The 23,919-nt window shown below is 41.5% G+C and overlaps 1 long non-coding RNA gene across 1 annotated transcript in view; it reads right to left on the reverse strand.

The window, feature by feature from the left end:
* LOC135322337 (uncharacterized) overlaps positions 1 to 22,967 on the reverse strand; it is a 169,617-nt gene extending 146,650 nt beyond the window's left edge. The window contains exon 1 of the long non-coding RNA XR_010382863.1: positions 22,924 to 22,967. This is a non-coding gene — a long non-coding RNA (uncharacterized LOC135322337). The remainder of the gene's footprint in view (positions 1 to 22,923) is intronic.
* Positions 22,968 to 23,919: the final 952 nt, after the last annotated feature.

The raw sequence follows: 23,919 nt of genomic DNA on the forward strand, positions 1-23,919 counted from the left end.
ATGCTTTTCTGTGACAACTCAATGCTGTGATGAACATGCTTATCTTCTGATTTTGGCATCTTGATTCTTTAATTCAAAGAAAAGCAGCTGCATTAGATGTGTTGTGTAGGATTTGACTGATCAGGACCCTCTGCATGCATAGAAGGGACACGTGTGAAGAAAGACCAGTTCATCTATGGACAGATTACTGAGTGGATATGCTGGAGTGGATCAAACAGAAGTTGGACAACCTTTTTCTCCAAATGGAAATCTAACTAAATGATTCTTTAAATCTAGCAACTCAGAATGGTCTTTTCCCCCCTGTAACTATCAAGTATATATATAATATATATCATGCATATATCAAATATATATAATCACATATGGATCAAATATACCATTATATCACACACATATACATACCTATGAGCAGATTAATGAGGACAAATGTAAATTTTTAAAGGTTTCTAGCTTCCAACTCACCTCCCCTGCTTGACACCTACAAGTACATTATACTGCAGTGAACATTATATCTCATGGTCCACTAGAAACAAAGGGACACTTCAGAAAGGCACTGTCCTATACAGGATGCTGCAAAGGCCTAACGCTGGAGGAAAATTGCATTTCTATCTTAAAATACATTCCTGTTAATGAAAAGAGGATCATTACTATGGACTAAACATTCTTTCTGATAGGTATTGAGCATTATTTTTAAGTTGTGCCTGTTCTGATAGTTCAAATTCATTCCTTCTTGTTTCACCCTTCCTTTAAATTGTCTAATGTTATATTCGTAAGAAAATGTGATGTTAAAATTAAGCTCCCTGAAAGCAAGGATTTTTTTCAAAAATCATTTTTGTATTCCAATTTCTAGCTCAGTGTATACCGATTAGAACCTCAACATATTTTAGATGAATAAATGAAGGTTTAAGTTGTAGCTTTCAAATATCTGTGAATAAAACAGCCTAAATAATTTTTTTAAAAAAAATTTAATGAAGGGAAGCAGTATCTTTCTTGAGAAACTGGAAAAACTGCTGGAACCAATACCATTCTGTATCTTGGGTCAGCCAAGAAAAAAGTGTATACACACACACACACACACACACACACACACACACACACATCTCAGTAGAGAATTATCTGCAAAATGTTCTTCTACTTAACAGTTTCAGAGCAGAGGTACAAAAGCACTCTCGAGGTTTCTTTCTGTAGGATTCCTGCTAGCAACTAATAGTGTGTTTTGAGCAGTTGCAGGGCTCAAAAGCACTGTATATACTCTAAAACAAAGAAATAGCTTGAATTGTAGTGAAAAAGAGACCTAATGAAAAGGGACATAAGGGATGTAAGAGACGTAAATAAATAGTTCTTCCTCTTTCAACTTCCCTCCGGGGAGCAGGTTATGAAAGATTGCTGGAATAGTAACTGTGGAATAAAATTCTTCCAAGGTAGAATGTAATTATGGGTGAGTACATGAAAGCCCAAGTTTAATTGTTCTTATTAATACAGTGAAAGAAGGCATTCATCATACAATTTTGAATGAGTATCCCATTCATGGAGCATACCCCCAATAGAATATTATAAAATTAATATTTTTATATGTCCTGTAATTATTTTGTGAGGAGCACATTTGTAGTGCATTGTACTTGGAGGTATGTGTTAAAAGCTTTAATCAGGTAAATGTCATCAATGAAAATACACCACAATTGTTGCTACCCCATTTAAGCAATTTTTTGTTTTAATACTCTAGGACCTTCATGAAGATGCCCAATAATTCTTAAGCTTCTTTCTGGAAGGACCTATTTCTAGTTCTAATTCACTCTCTGGTATTAATTTCTAGATTTCTCTAGAAAACTCATTTGGGACGGTTCTTTGGATTTGGACAAGATAGTGGATTTTATGTCCAACTTCCTATTTCTGCTGGCTCATCAGTGCCTGGAGGTACACTGTCAACATCCAGGACATCGCTGCCCCAGTTACGGCAGCACAACCGACTGCACTTTCTCTTATGTCTGAATTCTTCTCCAGAGTAAGTAGAGATTTTGTGACACAGATGACATCTTCCTGGGCACAGTGCCATATGGACATAAATGTTGACCTTAGGGCACTTTAGGCAATCTGGTTATAAATATCTTCTTACTTCCAAATACTCAGCTGACAAGGTGATTGTGTTAGCTAGGTTAAATTAAAAATGCAATATGCTGTTTAACCATGCTAAGCTGTCCTTTTCTATCCCCTAAGAAACTCCCATATGCTTTTGCAGGTGATATAAATGTGCCCACAGTCTGGATTGTGACTCAAGATGCAGTTTCCTTTCAAATTCATCCTGCTGGCCTGGAAATCACCCGGCTATAAATCCTGAACCAGCCACTAACTCTCCATGTGACATTGAGCCAGTTATGTAGCCTCTCTGCACCTCACTTTGCTCATCTGTAAAATGGCAATGATAATATTTGTACCTTTGAGACTTGCTAGAAGGATCATGAGTTACTATTTGTCATGTGTCCAGCATGGACGTGGCCACATATAAAGGCAATTTCAGGTTTACTATTACTTTTCCCCTAGCTCTGTTACTGAAAATCATCAAACAAGATATTTACTCTTAGTGAAGTTTAGTTTCTTAGAGGGTTGACAGAGTTAAGAAAATGTATTAATTAAGGCTTGATAAACTATTCAGGGCTATGAGAGAGCTTGCAAAATGCCAAACAAAGTGAAGAATTATAGTAGTAAATAAAACAAAGTAAGATTTTAAGCAGCTAAAGTAATTACTCTTTGTTTTAAAACTCTATGTTTTCATATTTTATCTTTCATGAGAAATTCTTAATGTACACATAAATATGCATTTGCATGAGTACACATACATACAGCCTCGAACAGAGTACCCCTGGGGATTAAACTTCTAGTTATTATTCCTTGTTAGTACTTTCTTGTGTTTGTCATGTGTTTTATGGAACAGAGACCGACCTTTGCGGCAGGTATATTCGTCCAATATCTTGTTATACACAAGTGTTATTATCAAAATTGTTTTGTTATAACTCTTATTAAAACAAAATTACTTATCATGTGCCTATACTAAGTGTGGAATTACAAATACCGTATGATGGGCATCTTAGCCCAGATGTGTTTAGAATAGGTGAAGCCACCCACCCTTCCTTTCCACAACACAACTTTCTTTCACGTACACACACAGACACACATTCCCAATCTCCACAAAATCTGGTAAATAAATCTGGTGGCTTCTAAAGCAGGTGTGGTTGTGCGGGGTTTGGCGAGGGGCGAGGGAGAGGTCTGGATAGCTTGTATGTATGATGTTTCTATACTAAAGCAATTTCTAAAGCAGGCCTTGAGACGGACAGTGAAACAAGTAACGAGCAGACAAAATGGAGGCTTTATGGGGCTGTGCTATCAAGCTGGAGTCAGCTCACCAACACCAGAGATGCTGATGAATCAGAAAATCAGACAAGAAAGCTTCAAGTTTCAGTCTCCCAGGACAGGTTGGCCTCAGAGATTTATTTTCAGTTCTTTTTTTATTTGTCTCTGCTGCATAGTAAAACTTGGGTGGGCAAAATTCTCCCCATTCCAGGGACCCTGTATAGACTGCTGTAGGATTTTATGGGACTGATACTCTGTTCTTTTTTAGAGGGCCATTTATGCCCAGTGTCTTTCCTCCTCTTAGCCAGTGGACATCAGTCTCTAAATCTTCCTCCCCCACCTTTGAAAATTTACGGCAGCTTTCAGCCAGGCTTGGCTTAAAGCCATTGACCTCTGTGGCCTGCGTTATTGACCAGAACACAGCATCTTCTGCCCACATAATATATGTCTCTTTATCTCCCTGAAAGGAAAGGAAATGACTCTTGGAATAGCCAGGAACACAATAAAAATGAGAGAGGCTTTCCCATTTTTTTTCCCCACAGTGTTTGGCTTTACAAAAAGCCACACTGGGATCCACATATGTGCTGGGCAGTGCTTTGAACAGAGCATTGAGAGGGCACCCTTGGGAGCAGGCTTTGTAGGACAGAGGCCCATCCCAAGTAAAATAGCCATTTTTTTAAGTTCTCACCTTGAGTGTGAGAAGAACGAACAGCACTATGGTAGCAAAGCCTCAGAACTGGATCTATAGATTCACTGAGATAGTAAACCCATGGACACACTCATGAAAAACACAGCAGGATCACACATCCCACCATGCCCTGTGGGAGCCATGCATGGGCACTCATTTAGCCCAAGCTCCTAAATGCGCGCATGAGAACACGCAGGACCAGCAAGAAGATACAACTGACCGAAGATCACAGAGCAAAGAGGTGCTAGCAAAGGAGTCCACCACTAATGTATGAAGCATTGTATGACCTTGTCCTTGAAGGTACCTGCCCCTCAATCCCACCCTTAAAAAGACTATTAATTCTTCACAAAATAAAGACACAAAATGCCTGCCGTGTAGTGGCAAGGCTTATACATAACCGTCAGCAAAAGCCTCTTATCTTCCCTTTCAGGTATTATTTCCCAAATCCCATACTCAAGAATCCTCCACTACTCTGACAACACAATACCAGATGCCTCTCACTACCACCTTCAGACAGGAGCTAAGAGCAGCCAGAGAAAAACCCTAAAGGAAAACAATGCAGGAAGTGGCATTTACAGCTTTGCAGCCGTGGACAAGTTTCTTCCCCTCTAACCCTTTACTTCCATGGGTACAATGGGAATGGGAGCACCACCCCTCCCAGGGGTGTTGTGAGAAGTGAGGTAGCTGGCAGAAGTGCTCAGTCAGTGCAAGTGCTATTGTTACAGCCTAGGGTGGAGAAAAACTGTCGGAGGCATGTGCTGATGCAGAACACTCAACATGAGCTGGAGCATTTTATCTGAGTGTTGCAGGACTTCCAGGAGAAGGACTTTGGCAGAAGTCATGATTTTTAGCATAGCTGTAATCCACTAACAGCTGGCTGCTTCCGTTCTACCTACAGTGTTATTCCTCAGACAGGTTTAAAGGGCAGAACACCTAGGTGGCACCATACGCTTTGCAGAACACCAGGGATATGTTGATACACTCAGTTCTGTTCACATAAACTAGAATGCAGAAACAAGATTACTAGCAGAAGACATTTACTACCTACCTATTTATCTACATAATCTACCATAAGCTGTCATGTCCATTTAAAAAAAAAAGTTAATGGGATTAAACACAGCAGGCTCCTTGTGAGTTTTTCCATTTTCTACTACAATTTGATCACTGCTTGTTCCTAAGTTTTGTAAGCAGTCTCAAGGGAAAAAGGTGGAGTAGATGTTAACCTTCTAAGTCAAGTCTGGGGAGGGAAAACTTTGAGATGGGAGAATTCTGGTACCTTTTTTTACTTTTCCTGGAAATTCAGGGAAGACATGCATTATAGAAGTTTAGCTATAAAACATCTCAGCCCAGCTTAATAAACACCAAGGTTCCATGGAGCAACTTAAGAACTATACTGCCCTAGAGGGTTAACAAAGCAGGGAAAGTCATATTTCCTAGTCATCTAAGTGTCAAAATAAGGAAAAGAGAACAGGAGACTTGTAGGTCCAGGTGTGTTTTTAGTGTCTTGCCTACCCAATAATATTTAAAGGATACAAAACTCTTTCAGTTCTATAGTTAATTCCTTAACTTTAGGTATTTTAGTAAGTGATACTTCTATTAATGACTATGAAATTTCTCTCTCAAAAAGGAAAGTGTCAAAGTACTGGGATGTGAACAGTACCCTTAAAACTAGATCCATCTAAGTCAAATGGGACCTTAAAATATTTCTACCCTGTTTAAATTTCAGTTTTCTCAGATTTTCTTTTGGGAAATAACTTATTAAAGAACCTAATAATTCAACCTTAAAAACTGAGTTCCTACATCGTGTTTTTATTTTATTTTTGAGAGGGAGGTAATTAGGTTTTCATTTATTTACTTACATATTTAAATGAGGTACTGGGGATTGAACCCTGGACCTCGTACATGCCAAGCATGAACTCCACCACTGAGCTATACCCTCCCACCTCTACATCATGTTTAAAAAAAAAAAAATCAATGTCCAACAGCAGGAAATTGGCTGAATAACCAAAAACTTTTTTTCAAAAATGCCTAAAGACATGGAAAAAGATAGACATCATATATTGAGAAGTCTTTAATAGTGTAGCTATAATATTTCATTTTTAATTCATATATGCACATAGAAAACTCACCAAATGGCTAATAGTGTTAATGCTATTAACAGCTGTCTTAAGTTCTTTCATACATTTGCATTTTCAATAAGCATATTGCTTTTGTAATAACCAAACCACAACTGTTACTGTAAAAATTAAATCGGAGTTTCTGTGCAGTGTTATTTAATTGCTAAAGTACTAGAAATACAACTATTTCACCTAGAGGGCTATCCCAATCTAATGGCATTGTAAAGACGCCATTAGAACACAGCTGCCATGGCCAGAGAAGTATGAGAAATGTGTATGCATATATTTGGTTGCGTTTATAACTACTTTGTTTGCATGGACACAAATATCATATACAAAACATCTCTCTCAGCTTGACTGGCTGTCAGGGCACATGGATCAATTTCAACATTGATTAGTTGTAATCTAAATGCTCCTTAGCAAGTATAGTTTCAAGCTCATTGTCACCTACTAATTTTCAGTAGCTCAGTGAAGAGAAATCCAATTTTCATTTTTAAAACTTAAAAATAGCACTTCTGTTATTTCAAAACTTCATCTACTTCTCCAGATATTCTAAAGTCTATCCATAGATCAAGCAGGGATCTGAGTTCCCATGGAATTAATTTATCTGACTTCTATCTGGGTGTGACACGACTATCTGGATTGAGAATCATACTAAGGGGGAAAAGATGCGATACCCTTCATTTTGTTGAGAGTGTTAATCATATTACCATGTTTTCTTTAGAAAGACCTCAGGAAGAAATTTCATTTGGACATTTTAAATAGCAAAGAGCAGGCAAAATTCTCCAGAAGGAGTTTGTTTTCATCTTGTGGGTATGAATCGACTGACCAGGGGTCCCTTTTTTGATTGCTGTGGCACAGCTCGGAGCCAAATGTGCAGCCCAGCTGTAGCAAATGTGTGAATCAACGTGGTGTGTGTTTTTAAACCTAATTCTTGACTCAATTTTACGTTCCCACCATGCTTTCCTTTCTCCTTTTTGTTTCTTCTTAGGGAAAAAAAAAAGATTCCGCTCAAGTCATACGCGTGCGTGGGAACAAATCAACAAGGACAGAAGAACTCAGGGTGAAAAGCAGCAGCCTCTTGCCCCTCTGTTTTCTGCCTCCACCCCAGCCCCACTCTCCAGATTCAACCTCTTTTAACTGTTTGTTTTTAGTTCCTTTAGCAGTTACCTCCATAAATCTAGATAAGAGGCTTAACCTCTTTTTCTCCATTTATCAACTTGAGATAGTATCTCTAGACACCTTAATATGAAAAGGGAGGATTTAGCTCATTTAGTCTCAACCTCCTCCTCTTCCAAGGGTTTTATAATGTTATTTTCAGTTCTTCTATCACTCTTACCTTTGCAATTTTAAATACATAAACCTTCTAATCAGAGGCCCCCCACTCCCAGACTTTTAATCACTTGTAGTATCATAAGCTGCCTAACTTTAAAAAGTGAAGGCAACTAACACAAATGCCAGAATATTAAGGCCAAGAAGTCTTCCTAATGAATACAAAATTACACACTTAAAGAGCCCTAGAAAATAGGAAGGGTGGTACCACAGGCTAGGTCGGTTTCAGACACCATGGCCAGCTCTGAGTTTTGTCATGGTGTCAGCCTCATTTACAGTTCAGCTTAACCTTAGAGCTTAAACTGAAGTTTGAACAATGAGTTGTAGGCATCTACCCTGACACTCAAGTGAACTCCATTCAAAACTTGTGTGGTTACTTAAAGCCTTAGGTTTCAAAGTTAAGTAGAAAAGCTTTTCTCTCCTCCTAGTAGAAAAATTAAGTAGAAAAGCTTTTCTCTCCTCCTAGTCTCCTACTGCCCCCCATCTGAACGTTGCTTCAAGGGTTCAGGGTGATGGGTTGTGTTGACTTCAACCAGTGGGGTGGGGTACACAGGTCTATCCCTGGTTTAGACCATCCTTGCCATGGTTTAACTTGGTAACATCCCACCCATGGGCTCCTCACTGTGGGACACACAGATAGGGGGAACCTCACAGAAGAGCAGTGAGAATGGCTCTGGCAAAGACAACAAGGACAGCGAGCTGGGCTTAGCCTCCCACACCATTCAGCACCAGCCTTGCCATGAAAAGACAAAAAGGCCAGTCCTGACTGCAAGTACAAGGGCTGTTAATCAGATCAGAGTTAACCCTGCACCCCTGTCTCATGATGAGCCGGTATGGTGTGCGGAGTTGAGGGGAGGTAGGGAAGCAGCAAGGTGATGTGGGACAATCAGGGGAGCTGTGAGGCTGTTAAAAAGAACTGCCCAGGTGTTAAGAGTTAGGACCTAAAGTAGAGGGATAGGGGAATAAAGAAGAAGTATGACAGGATGGCAGGAATTCTTAGGTGAGGATATGTATGGATTTGAAAAATTATGTTTAATGCTGTAATAGTTTATGTTTGAGAAACATTTAAGAATTATGAATACCTTGCTCAGAAATTTGAGGGAAAAATAAGAAGTTAAAGGTTGAGAAGTACTGCTTTAGAGAGAAAATCTGTGTACTTAATAATCTCTAAATGAATCCTTTGATTCAAATCTGCCATAATTGATTACATTTGCCTGCTCTTAATTCTCTGTGGTGTAATAGGAAAATTTATAATGCATCATTTAATACCACAACGTTGCTTTAGGAAAAAAAAATTAACCCTGCACCCAGACTGAGCTTTCGGAGCAAGTGAATGCGTGAAGTGGTGATTAAAGGGGGCTCCAGGGGCAGTTTTGGTTTGTTTTATTTCTCCTAACAGAATGGGCCATTTGTATTTCCTACCCTATCCCTCTCCATCCTGCTACTGTAAGTGCTATTTTTTGTTTTTTGCTTTTAGTTCAGACCCTCTTGAGTGACCCTCAGCCCACTTACAACTGAAATCTTCAGCAGCGAGGACTTGGTGCCCACCAGAGGCTCTTAAATTTTAGTTTGCTTAATAATCATTCGGCAAAATTGTTAAAAATGCACATGTTTTTTTACCCCACCCAGTCCCTACCCCACCACCAGGGCTAAAGGAGCGACTAACGAGCCTTTACCATCGGGAAAACAAAATTCCAGGGCCACCAGGATGACCAAATCCCACACCTGAGACCCCTAGCAGCCCTCCCTCCTCCACCCCAAACCTCCACGTTTAAAATCTCTTCCATCAACTCCTCCTTTTCTCCCCAGAAAAGAAAACAGACATGAACGCGCCACTCAGTCCTCCCCACCCTACATCCCCAGGAGAGGCCCCTTGGTTAATTAACCACTCTTAAAAGGCTCTCATCAAGCAAAAGAGAAAGTTCCCGGTCTTTAAAACTCTCCGGGAAGTCCAGGGTAACATTTCCTCTCGGAAAGCTCTTCGCCACGATTTTCCCAGGGCTGCACTTGAGTGAAACCCCCAAAGGAAATTACCACTCAAATTAGGCAGGATGTGCTGGCTGCTTGTTTGGCCTCAGCCGCGCAGGACGCCCGGCAGGCAGCGCAGGCGGCTAACAAGCCAGGAGAGGGGCGCCCGGGCTGCGCGAGGCGGCGGGGCTCGGGGCGGGGCCAGCGCGCCAGTGCTTAGAGGCCCGGTGCCTGTGCGGGAGTAGAAATGAGCACGTGGGACAAGACAGGCCTCGGGAGGGCACGGTGAAAAGTGACGCCGGGAAGCAAAGCCATCTGCTCCTTTCCTGCCAAGTCCTTCACTGCTCTCCCCACTGTTAGGTGGGGACAGAAAATGCTGGAGCCTGGTCACCCTATCCTGGAACCTGCCCGAGTGCACAGGCCTCCAAGGGTCAGACTGTAAGCTCCTTGAAAGCAAGAACAAGATCTATTTTGTTTTGTTTTTTCCAACTGTCCTGGATGGTCCAGCACTAATAAGTCTCCAGGGACATGAGACTTCCCATGCTGAAAATGGGACAGGCCTGGCCGGGCAAACCAAAATGGTTGGTTTGACCTATTTTAAGATGATATGTATCATTCTGTCTATGATTTAAATCTCAGTTTTGGTAGAGTTGTTAATCAATTTATATTTAATCATCTACGTCTACTTATTGGTTTGATAAGGAATGTGTGTAAGTGAATAGACGTAGAATGTCTATAAGCTTTAATTATAGTAAGGACATTGAGATGAAATTAAACCCTTAACATTCTATATAGATTTTTGCATGATGGAAGTTTCTCTGCCTGTTGTGTTATTAACTATTATATATAGCTTTTGCTGAAAATCCACTTACGATTGCATTTTTGACTATGGAAGTTACATTGAGTTTTTCACCCTTCTCAATTCTCAATTATAACTGCTCTGCAGGGAAACTATCACCCTGATTATTTATTGACCTCAGTTTGAATGCCCATCTGATCAAGACTGCAACCTGGAGATCCTGACCTTGCACATTTTGTTCTTACTCAGCTGTTTTAAAAGCCTACAGCTATGGATGTCATTCTGCCTCAACTGTGGAGTGTTTTTATTTTTTGTTTGATGAGCTTTTGCTTCCTACTCTTTTATTTCACATTCTGTGGCCATCATTTAATGTCTTTTTTTTTTTAAAGGTATCAATCACTGTTGGTCAGCACTCGTGTCACATGAGTTTAATAACTGTCAAAGCCAATCCTCTAACAAAGTACAAGGGATAAACATTCCACGCTAAGCTATTGTGGTATGCAGCAAAATTAAAAGTCCCCCTCATTAGAAACATGAATAGACACACCCTTAAAGAGTCAGAAGACTAGGGTAGAAATCCCAGCTTACCTCTAGCTATCTGAATGTGGACAATTATGTGATGTTTCTGGGACTCTGCTTCCTAGGCTATGAGTGGGAAGGATGGACTTTTTCAGAGGTTCTCAACCTGTGATCCATGAGTGGTATTTAGGGGGCCTGTGAACCCTCCTGAAGTTATAATGCATTTAGTTAGTATATCTTTATGTGCACCCCCACCACCCCGCACCAAGAGGATCCACTGCTTCCCCGACATCAAAGGAGTGCATGACCTAAAAAAGATTGAAGACTCCTGTGCCAGATGGTGTTTGAGAACACTCTGAAGGCAAAGTGTATGTAAATAGTTTTCAAAATCATTGTCTTTTTAAAGCCAATTTGGCAGAATCTATCAAAATTTCCAAAATAAGGAATGTGAACAACTTGCTCAGAGGCAGTGGGCAACCTGGTCTGCCTGATGGAGAACAGCATTGGAAGAATCCCAAATTCAGGCAACAAAAAGTTCTCTTAAGTGTCAGACTAAGGAACTTGGAGAGAACCTTGCAAGTAGGGACACACTTGTTAGCAGTTTCTGAGATATGTGCCACAATGAAAGCACTGTTTGGGGAAGATCAAATAGAATCCATGTGGTAGGATGACACTAAAAGAGGCTGGAGAGGGTGGTAGGACACCAAAGGAGCCCTCTTACAGGACAGCATTTCCTCAACTGTTTTCTTGTTAATCTAATGACCTGAGACTTGTTAACAGGTATTCCTCCCAAAAAGGTGCTGTGGCCAATAATCTGAGGAAATGCTGAGTTAGAAAGTGAGCAGGTTTTCATCAGGTGATTCAGAACCTCTAAGAGATTGCTACTGAACACAGTGTTTTCCCATTATAGATTGACCCCCAACCCTCCCCATCAATGCCTATTGATCCCTCATAGTTCACTACTGATGGTGAAGAGTATGGACCATGATGCTCAATGAATAATGCTTCTGCTGTTGTTAAAGATGACTTCACACATCTTATTTGTTAGGTTACAGTACTTCTTTTTAAGACTTGGAATTGCTACCCATGGACAGCAGTTACAAAGTTCTTTAACTCCAGCCCAAATCTACCTCTTTATCTTTTCTGTACCTTTAAAACTTTAACTGTTTACTCAACCAACCAAGTCTTGGGGACACAAAGGTAAAAGACATCACTTGCTGTTAGTTGCTACTATCTAGTTGTGGGGACAGATAACTAAATAGACACTGATCACCCTTAAGAGAGACAGACCCGGCAGCTTCATTGAGCTCACCCAGAAAGGACATTTATCCTCACTGTTGGAGTTTAGGGATTACTCTCAAGATGAGGTCACATCTAAGCCACATCTTGAAGGGTTAGCCAGAGATTTACCAGAATGAGAAGAAAGAAGAATAAAGTTGGTGCAGAGGCTCCGAGGTCTTAGAATTGGGGAAAGCTGAGCAGAAATCTTTTCAGAGAGGTGGTAACTATTCCCTTTTAAGAGAAAAGCTTCTAGATCCCCATGCCTGAGCCCAGACACTCAGTGACCCCTGGCTTTTCAGTACAGAAGATAGCAATGGTTTGGGAAGAGCCAGAACCCACTTCCCTGGGGATGGAAAGCCTGGCCATGCTTCTGTGAGTTTCCCAACAAAGCTTCACTTTCCCAGCATAACCAGCTCCTCAGAGTCCCCAAGACAAAAGTTGCCTGGCTTCTGAGGGAACCGGCACGGGCCAGCTGCGGGAGTGAACAGGGATTCACAGCCACCGTGGGGACAATGCTCCCAGCCAGGGTGGCAGCCCCTTCTTCCTGAGGCTCAGGAGCGCTGAGCAAGAGGGAGGTTTGATTTGGTTTGATTCCTCCCCAAGCTCAGCGAATTGGGCTTTTCAGAAGATATTCTTGCATTTCAGTTCACACCCCATTGGATTTCACTTCAACCTGAAAACTCACAGGGAAGGTCAGCTGAAACAACTGAGTTTGGTCGGCTCTCCCCTCAGAGCCATAAATCACCCTGCTGCCACGGAGGAAAAGAGGAGAGCTGAGAAACTTGGCCGATTCTGATCTAATTTACCCCAAGTGCGTGTGTGTTGGGGAGGGGACGGTGGGGGAGGGTATGTTGGAAAGGGCAGGAATTTTCATTTCCCACCTGCTTAGGTTTTCATTATAAAATGTTTCCATCACGGCACTGAAGTGTATTTCCCTAAAACTAGATGGTGCCTGCTATGAACAGGCGGCAAGTACAGGCCCAAACGAATAATAATGATCATCATAGATGCCCTTTATATGGGCCAAACGCTACACCAAGCCCTTGACTTTCATTAGTCAGTGTGATCCTCAAAATAAAACCCCATGAGGTAGGTGCCATCATTATCACTACTTTATAGAGGTGGAAATTAGACTTAGCTAGAAACTTAGCAGAGCTAGGATGTAAATCAGGCAAGCGAGCATCACCACTCAGACTGCACCGGGAGTTTTCTGGCCCCAGGCCCAGGGAACCCCATCTTTAGCAGGGGGCTGAGCGGCCATGAGGCAGGATTCCCTCACCAGGGTGGAGGCTGGAGGGTGGAGGTGCTGATGAGGGCCACCTGCTAAGATTCCTTCTGACCTGATGCCTCCCTGATGCTCTGGCAGGTCCAACAGGAAGACAGAACTCTGTCCCTCTTCTGCTAGCATGGAAGCACCCCCCTGGGGCTTTGCCCTGCAGTCTCCGCCACTGGGAGCAAAAAATCTCATTAACATTAATGGGTTGCCTCTTTGCCTCAAGGGGGACATAGACTTCTAATTGCTGTGAAAAGAGGCCTGGGAGACCCCACCCCTGCTGCCACTCCTGTTCTGGGAATCCTTGCCCACAGCTCCCCACTGGGGAGTCCAAGGCCTGGCAGCTGCTTTCTCCAGCTTTGGCAGGCTGGCGATTCAGCATTGGTTTGGTTTCTCTGATAATTAAGTCATTTATAAAATAAAACTCATGTGCTCTTAATGTCCTTTTTGAAAAAGCCATCACAGCAGCCTGCTGCCTCCAGCCACCTCTGAATTCCTTTCAGGGTCCCTAGGGTGAAAGGCCAATTCCAGTACAATATGGAGACATGCAGGTCTGGGGCCTGTTTGGTCTGCATCCCCTCAACAGAATCTTTTTTTTTTAAACCCCATCACAAGATTATAACATCCTGTTTCACATGGTCTGAAGCTGCTTTTGGGGGGGTAGTAGCTGCATAAACAGCACTACTCCCTCATGCCCCCCACCAAGTTATGCAGAGCAGTAAGCCCACTCTGAGATATGGACACCTGGCCAGGGATTGGGTGACATTTTAAAAGAACTGTGCGAAGGATCTGGGAGCCAAATGCTTGCATGGGGCGCAGAAGAGCCAGGGTCATCCCAAGCATCCTACGTGCGCGCAGCCCACGCGGCCCAAAACAGGCAGAACAGAGATGCTGAAAAGCGAGCTACGACGTAACTACAATGGGGAGAAAGCGAGACAGAAAATGGTGAAGTCAAACAAAGGGGCAGGAAGAAAAAGCATAGAAACAAAAGTGTTCCACCCTCTGCAGGGCGAAAGAGCCGCTGCCGGCGCCCCAACTCGGTCTCCTCTCGCCACCTAGTGGCCATAATTTGTCACTGCAACGCAGGCTGCTGCGGGAGCTCTTGACGCGGGAAGGTGCCGGGAGAAAGCCATTATCTCCCAGCCCCAAAAGAAGACCTACCCAACAACGCAAAGGCTAACTTAAGCCAAAATCACGACCAGGAGAGCAGACCGTTCTTTATGAAAGGGCTTGTTTGTTTAGATTCAAAATACCGTGCAATTAAGGAACAAATGTGCGTCTTGCTCAGTCTCCTCAGTTAAGGGAGGTTGGGACTGGAAATTCCCCAGCCCCTAGCAGTTCCTTTAAAAGGATTCACGTATGTAGCACATATTTAAATCTCCTTCAGGAAAAGCTGGTTTTCTATTTAAAAAGGACTATTTGTTACTTCGGTTCTCCGACCCTATCTAGATGCCAAATATTCTTAAGTTTAGAAGAGGAGAGAGCAAGGATGATGTTACATGGATTTTTTGGCCGGAATTCACTCCCTAGTGGAGGAACCCCAACTTTGATCCTCATCTAGTAATTAGCTTTTTTTTGGGAAAAATACATAATACAAATTCCAGTCATTTTTTTCTGAAAGATTTACCCCATTCCCAAATACAAAATATTTGAGGTTTCAGATGATAAAATCTTGGTACTGGTATTCACTGATGAAGTAATAAAATGTAGAGCTTTTCAGCAGTGAGAATTAAGATATTAAGCATAAAATACATGTGTAAATCATTAAACTTGTATGAGTATACCCAAATGTATACCCTGAATGGTTATGCTTCTTGCCACAGACTTTACTGTCCGTGCCAAAAATTCTGTGTATTATTTTCTAAGAGTATAACAAAAAGTATATACAGCCTCTCAAAATTCAATTTCTCTGTGCCTATATATATACATATATACAGGATGAACAATCGTCCATCTCAGCAGCCGTCTGCTTTATCAGGTGCCTCTATGTAATTATCAGACCACTATATATATATAGTGTCTATATATATATAGACACTGGCAGATAAAGGTGTAGCCTATATCTGTCCATACAGAGAAGGTCCAGTGTTTGTTCCACGGCTCATCTGTGCAGGTCTGTGAGGTCACTGGCCATTCTGGGATGATAATGTACACTCCTCCATGTGAGGCAATTTCTGTGTTACTTTGGTACTGGTGACTGAGGGTCTAAGGCTTCTCCAGAAATTTCCAGTGAGATACACTGGCTTGCTGTGGGGCCAAAGACCCTGTGGTAACTGACTCCACCTGAAGCCTAACCTCCAGCGCACTGAGCGTGGCACAGTCAGACAAGCTGGCTTGGTTCTGTCTGTACTGAATTCAAAGGGCTGATTCTTGGCTTTAAGAACCAAGCAAGCTCAAGGATAGCAATCACAGGGAAGAAAACAGACCCTTACAGAGATAGGAGAGAAGGAAGATGTTAAAGAGTTTGGCAGCTGCTTTGGTTAAGAAGTTATTTCACTTTGTTTTCTACTTTACCATCAGAGATTTAGTCTTTTCTCCCCATTTATTCACCCCAGGCCAAACCTTAGGAAATTAACTTCTGCAGGCAATGAAAGGTACTTCTCTTGAGGCAAATCACATGGTATCGCTGTGGGCTCTTGGGTTGCCATCAGTTGGGAAAAGAACTCCTTTCTAAAGCAGCAATGCCCCTGATAGATAATTAGATTCACAGTAGCATTTAATATGGGCTCTTGTAAATCCGTCTTCTAAAATTTCAGCCCCAAACTGGATGTAATAGAATCTGCCACAGCATGACACTTGAAATCAGTCAAGACAGGTGAGTCACTCCCGCTTCCACTCTCCTCCCAAGTGCCCCAGGATCACTGATAATATCAAAATTAACAAGGAAGACACTCCCAGCAGCTTCTGCTGGGAAGATGTCTGGAAGCACCGAGCTTCCCACCACTGATGTAGACAGCTAACTAAGGTGGTGATGGAGACTTGACCAAGACAATATTCCAGAAGCCACACGGGGTATGAGGCATGGAGAAGGGAGAAGCAGGGAGCAAAGCAACGGGTAACAGCTAGAGAACTGAGTGCAGAGTCCCTGGAAAGCAGTTGTCAGAGCAGAGCTCTCGGGAAGGCAGCAACTGACTTCTGAGGGCGCAGATGTCACAGTAACACAGACACCCTAAATGAACTTTCACATCTCAGTTCAGCTGGCTGAGAGGACGTCCTGGCCATTTCTGTTTCCTCACTCCTCAGCACATAGCTTGACAATAACTCCAGTCATCTGAGCCTCTCCCTGTTCCTTAAAGAAACAGGGGTGATGGTGGCGAAATAAAGTGAGCAAGATGTCACTTCTTTTTGTTCATGACCCCTGTCACCTACTTTCCTTTAGAAATGATCCCAACCCTCTATGATCTGTCTCTGTGGGGGGATGTTTAGCACATTGCATTCTCCAGTGGTGCCCACAACAAATCTCTTTCATCCCTCTTGCTCCTCTACAATATGACCTTGTCATGATTTCCCATGAATGTGGGTGGGTTTGTGGCTGCTCCAACCAAGAGGGCAGCAGAAATGATCCTTATGTGGTTTCCAAGGTTGAGTAATAAATGACAAAGCCTCTTCATGTGTGGCTGGGTGATGGGGAGGGTAAAGAGCCAGATCAGGGACAGTTGAAAGAGGGATGACCATATTTCCTCCTCATGGCTAGGGTACCATATCTCCTCCAATCTAAGATGTTACATATGGAAGAAGTAGCATCAATCCGGTGAAGGCATTTAGGGAACAAAAGAACCACCACAACCATGTTAAGTGTGTCATCTATTATATGATGCATTGTAAGAAACACTAAAATAAGAAACAAATGTTAAGATGTAAAGACTATCATAAGTCCTTCAGCATGTTCGGACACCTTTCAGTACATTCTGAAAGTACAAGGGAAGGAAGGTTCCTGGATTTGATCAACTCCTGACTTCCCTTGTATGTGTTGGCAGGAGAGATTTATCCCCTAGGTGCAGTGCCTACGGCCCACGACATATCTAGTGTTCTACAAAAAATATTTTGATTTCTTTCTAAATCAAAAGAAAAAAAATTAATTTTAGGTTGAATAAAATATCTTAATATAAAATAAGAATATATTCATTTTTATACTAACACACTTATGAAATATAAGTTTTATGATTTAAGAGATTCAGTTGAAATACTTAAAAAATATAAAATCTAATATTTAACGTTTTACCCAGGAAAATCATGGTGTAGGTAAGCTGTCTTGATCACCCACTAAAGAGGGTTCCGCATGCTTTGACAAGCTTCCCTTTTTACCTTCTCAAGACCCAGATCCCAAAAGGGATGTTTTTCCATTCAGTACTTCCCTATATGGAGTCTAGATGGCCCCATTGCTCTAAAGTTAACTTAGCGAAGTTCTAAGATTTACGGCGACTATCCAGTGCCTCCTGTGGAGCAGGCAGAAGTTACTTTTTGGTGGAGATAGTATTCGGCGGCGTGCCCAGCTGGAGGCAGGCCTGGGATTTTTCATGGCTGTCATTCTTTTAAACCCTCAGTCCCTGAGGATAATCCATGGAGAGGAAAACCGGGCCATTTTAAGCTATACTTGAATTATTGAGCATGCCAAGCCTGCATGAAAAATTTAAATGTCTAGGAAAATAAATAGGGTGCATAAAAAGATTTTATTGAAGCTCTCCAAATCAGGGAAAACCTGCCTTTTTTTTTTTTTTTTTTTTTTTAAAGCATCAGAGGAAGCCCTTGCAATTTGTTAAGATATCTCTTGGCTCCCTTGAAAATAATGGACTCAAATACTTAGGAACAAACTAGGAGAAAAAATAGCCCTGAAGCTATTTCATACTCAGAGAGGTAGCTTATAAAATTTTTGAGTGAAACACTCAATCTTCCACTTTCAGAATTCTTAGCCTAGTCTTTTAGACTAGATGGTTGCTCATGAAACCACAGAAATGGCCTGAATCATTCAACTTTATTTTCTCTAGCTGCTTCAGATGGATATATATGCAAATGTGTGTGAATAGAAGCAGGTAACACAAGGTGTCTTTGAAGGGCTGAAACCCCACTCACAGCATACTTGAGACAAGAGGATCCTTCCTTATATATCTGCTTTTAATTTCTGTCTTAATCCATAGAGACTTCTTAATCCTTCTTGGACACTTTGAAAAGTGATTCGCTCTGATCATATTAACTTCAAATTCCATGTAAATAATAGATGTGTTTTCTGTAATGTGACTTACCAGCGAGACTTGGGGCCTCCTGCCTAAGAAGTAACACAGATGGAGGCTAAAGGGACAAGGTGAGGGGGTGGGGAGGAAGCAGCCTTGTCCCATAGAGTTCTCTGCGGAGATGACTGCCCAAGCACTCAATAAGAAGCAACTACACTGTCTCAAAATGGGCTCAGGTAAGAGGTTGAAAAGCCTCCCAAATTAATCATTATATGTTTCTGTGCATGATGGAAAGCGAATTTTATTTTCTAATTGAGGTGAGATTACTCAGTATCACACATGGCACAGGAAGTTCCAAGTCCTTAACAAAGGTATTAAAACTATGAAAAGATGTTTATGTCAATAAATGAAAGTGAGGGGAACACAGGTAAATGGTCACTATTTACCACAAGTGCACTGCTGGGAGCAGGCGGACAGTTTAGTTTGGAGCCCCCAGATAGTAAATATGAATAAACAGCACATACATTGTGTCAACCCTATTCTAAGCTTGTTACCTGGATTCATCCACTTAACCCTCATAACAACCCTATGACATTAAGTACTATTATTACGTCCTTTCTACAGGCGAGGAAACAGACAGGGAGAGGTTAAATAGTTTGCCCAAGGTCACACACAAGTAGTGGCACATCAGGCTTGAACTCAGTGTGGTTCCAGTCTGTTATTTTACCACTCCAGTCGTCTGCCTCTCAAATCCAGCTCCAGAATGTTGCAGATTCTGTAGCTGTTCCATCCACATCCCCTCAGAACTCACTCCCCTCCTGTAGAGACTGAGGTTCCTGACTATCTGAGGGTTCCAGCCATAGATGCTTGTCACACATAGGCCAGCGGAGAGTTGATGTGCCCTCTTGCCCAGCAGCTCCCAATCCAAGGCCAACGGGAGCTGGTGGATAAACACCAGCTGGAGCTGTTCAGCCTCTCAGAGGCTCCCACAGGCCTGAGCCCACAGCAGTGATGTGGTCTTTAGGGAGCCCTGTTCTGGCTTCCTTTTCTTCCCTGTCTCACTTCACTTCCCTGGGCTCTCCCCCTAAAAGAAATGCTTGCATGCAAGTCATGTCTCAGGTCTAGATCTGGGGAAGATGGGCTTTGTAGTTTGAAAAGTCTAAGTTAATCACTGGCAAATGTGAGATCTATTCTAAAACAAGTCTTTTTTCTACCATGGTGAATTTATGCAAAAAAGAGGATCAATCTGCAGGAAATGTCGAAATCCTACCAGATGATCATAAACATTCTTGGGGATTAAAGGAGACAATTATTTCCAAGAAGCTACACTTAACGAATTTGGTAAATTGTTTCTTAACATAAACTTAGCTTTAATATAACTTTTAAAAAGGAAGTATATCAGACGTTGCATTACTGTATCAAAGACCCCAAATTATTTTTAGCCTCTAACTTAAAATGTAAGAACACAAATAGAATAGTGAAAATATCCAGATCAAAGTTAAAAATGCCACATTCCACTATGATTCTTCCAATACATTTTAAAGTATTTTGGACTCTCAAAAAAAAAAAAAAAGTGGTTCTTTCCCCCTAAACTATAGGTTGTGATATGTAACTGTGTTTTTACTTTGCCCTATGTATGTTAGCACTAGATTTATTTTGCCAAACGCCCACGTGAGCCACTTTCACTGCTCTTTAAGCTCTTCTCTGTCCTTCCAGTCTTTTTTCAATTAGAGACTGTATCAATAAAAAGCAAATTACAATGGCCAAGATTTAGATCAAGCAGCATATTATCATCACCTCCCAAAGCACAATAAAGTCGAATGCTCTAAAAGTAACTGTATAAAAGAGGGCCAGGAAGCCCATTCAGTGATGGTTCTCTAAGTGCCTCTCACTGGGCATATTTGCCAAATGAGCTGAATTCAGTAGAAGCAAATAGAAGCCAATACTGGTCTTTGGCATAACTAGACCCGCTCACTCTGCTCTGTGAAATCATTCCCCTTGATACAAGCTTGGATAGGTTCCACAGCTTTCTAGGCACCTTCTGGAGAGAAAAGGTCTCCTGCAACTGCTAAATAACTAAGATCCCAATCAGTGTAATACTGAAGATCCTTACCTTCATTTGATTCAGTCTCCCCATCCCCAGCCTCCCTTTCCTCCCACCTCCCCCGACACTGGCCTATCTCAGGCAGAGAGAGGCACAGGTGACTTTTCATTCTGCTCAAGGTTCCGGTCCTGGATAAGGGAGGACTTAAATGATCTTACTTGCCGGGGACATTGTATTCTGACAGCAGGACCGCCTGTGTTGTGCTTGCACCATGATTGGCCCCCTTTTCACTGGGCTTTGGTGGTTTCCTTGGAGTTCTTTCTGGTGGACACCTGAAAGGGCAGTTTCCCTGAGGCAGACAATGCCACGTCTGGCTGGCATGTGGACTGCCCTCAGTCTTTGGGCTGGATCTCTTTGCCCCTTGATTCATATGGTGCCCTTGGTGATTCAGCTTTTTAAATGGCTCACAATGGGGCCTTTTTAAGGCATCCACAATTGGATTCTGGGGAAACACACCCATTGGCAGCAGGCAGGCAGCATTAGCCTGCATCTCACCCTTGGATTCCCCATGGTCCAAACAGTGACATGGTTGAGTAGGAAGTGAAAAAACAGAGGTGTGGGAAGGGATAGGGGAAAGTGTCACAGAGGCGCAAGAGAGAGGAAATCGCACTGAATGAATCAAAAACCCACAAATTATTCCAGAGCATGAAAATGGACAGAATGCTTCTCTTTGTATAATAAAGCCAGAATTAACACCATACCTAAACATGACACAAATAACACCAAACAACAACAAACACTCGAGGTCAATCTTACTTATGAATGTAGATGCAAAAAATCCTAAACACTAGCAAATACATTTCAGCACTAAATTAAATAAATGACATACCAGAACCAAATAAAATATTTCCCAGGAATGTAAAGATGGCTCAGTATTAGGAAATCACTCTGCATATGTGTATATACATAGATACTGGAACAGATGTATGGTTATTTCAAAGGATGATGACAAGATAATAATAAAATTCAATCCTGATTCCTTATTTTTTAAAAAATACGTATTTTAGCAAGCCAGAAATATAAGGATCCTTCCTTAACATGAGGAAGAATATTTAACTCAAACCAACAGCCAGTAATTTTCTTAACAGCAAAGCAAGCACTAGAGGCATTCCCATTAGCAAGAGGGATAGATGAAGATTCCTTCTGTTCTCATTATTATGAACAGGCATACCTCGTTTTAGTGCACTTTACTGTGCTTCCCAGATACTGTGTTTTTTACAGATTGAAGGTTTATGGCAACTTTGTGCCAAGCAAGTCTATCAGTGCCATCTTCCCAACAGCATTTGCTCACTGTGTCACATTTTGGTACCTCTCTCAATATTTCAAACTTTTTCATCATTATTTTGTCTGTTACAGTGATCAGTGACTAGTGATCTTCGATGCTACTACTACAAGTTACCGAAAGCTCAGATGATGGTTAGCATTTTTTAGCAATAAAGTATTTTTTAATTAAGGTATGTGCATTTTTATACATAATGCCATTGCACACTTAACAGACTACATTATAGTGTAAATACAACTTTATATACACTGGGAAACCAAAACATTAGTGTGACTTGCTTTATTGCCAAATTTGCTTTATTGTGGTGGTCTGGAACCAAACATGCAAAATACCCAAGGTAATCTGCCTGTAATAGGTCTTTACAGACAATGCATTAATTTTCTAAAAAGAAAAGAGATATACGTACTGCAACATAACTATATGCAAATACCATCACATCATAGAACCTTAAAACTCCAAAGAAGCTACTGAAACTTTCAGGATTTGATATAAATTTGATACTTGAGACAAAAACATAAACTGAAATATTTACCAATTATCAATGAGAATATATTTTAAATAGGAAAACAACAACAAAAAAACCCTATTCACTATTTTAAAAATAAGATACACAAATACCCTAGAGATAAGTTTATGTGCATGATCTATACAAAAAGAATCACAAAACTTGCGCATAGGACATAAAAGTAGAGAGATATATGATGTTCCCAGATGGGAAAATGAATGCTGTAAAAATGTCAAATTAATTTATAGGTCTAAATGCAATCCAAATCTAAATCTCAATGGTATTTTTAATATTTGACAGTGTAATGATAAAATTCATCTGGAGGCAAAAATGCACATGAAATGCCAAAAAGACCACAAAAAGAAAGAATAATCAGTGAACACTAGCCGTACCAGATAAAAACTTTAAGGCCATAATAAATAAAATAGGATGGCTGAAGTTTTAGGAAGAACTCAAATTAGATCTTTCCTAAGGATAACACTAATGTAAACTTCAGGCGGTTAAGTGAGATCAAAAAGTGAAAGTAGACAGAGAGCCAGTACCTTTGTGGTTCCTTTGTGGATATGGACATTCCAAAGATAAAAGCTGTTGAAGAAAATACAAAATGAAAACTTAACAGATTTAATGTCAAAGAAGATGTGAAGCTTCTCTAAGTCAAAGACTATAATTATCAGAACTAAAAAAAAAAAAAAAAAAAAAAAAAAGCCTAAATGCAGGCCTCCTCCTCTTCACCCCCTCCTCCAAAAATAACTTAGAAGAAAATTTGCTACAAATAATACAAACAAGGTATCGTGTCTATCTATAATAAACTCAGAATTCATACATTGTATTAGAAAATATACTAAAATCTTCCTTGAATAATGAATATAAGAGCTTTGAAAGAAGTGCCAATAAAACAGAATTTTCAACTTCCACATTGATTTTTAAAGATTAAATAAAATATTATCATCCTACCAAACTAGCTAATATTAAAAATTGGTAATATTCAGTGTTGGCAGACTGTGGGATACGGCGTTTTCATACCGTTTGCAAATGGCTGCAATCTCTTTATCAAGAACTTTAACCATTTTTTAAAAAGCCTTAAAATAGGTTTTGATTCAGTAATCCCCCTTCTAGGCATCTATCCTAAAAGATATACTACGATGTATTAAAAAGATTTATAGATACAAGCTTATTACATCCTCGTCAGCGGGTTCCGCCTGCCGCGGGTTCCGCCTGCCGCGGGTTCCGCCTGCCGCGGGTTCCGCCTGCCGCGGGTTCCGCCTGCCGCGGGTTCCGCCTGCCGCGGGTTCCGCCTGCCGCGGGTTCCGCCTGCCGCGGGTTCCGCCTGCCGCGGGTTCCGCCTGCCGCGGGTTCCGCCTGCCGCGGGTTCCGCCTGCCGCGGGTTCCGCCTGCCGCGGGTTCCGCCTGCCGCGGGTTCCGCCTGCCGCGGGTTCCGCCTGCCGCGGGTTCCGCCTGCCTGCCGGTTTGCCCGAGTTCCACTCTACCAATCCTGTGTAAAAAAAAATTTTAATTGCAGAAAGTTTCAAAAAATAAAA

The sequence above is a fragment of the Camelus dromedarius genome, chromosome 10 (genome assembly GCF_036321535.1).
Source record: "Camelus dromedarius isolate mCamDro1 chromosome 10, mCamDro1.pat, whole genome shotgun sequence".
In the NCBI taxonomy this organism is placed as follows: Eukaryota; Metazoa; Chordata; class Mammalia; order Artiodactyla; family Camelidae; genus Camelus; species Camelus dromedarius.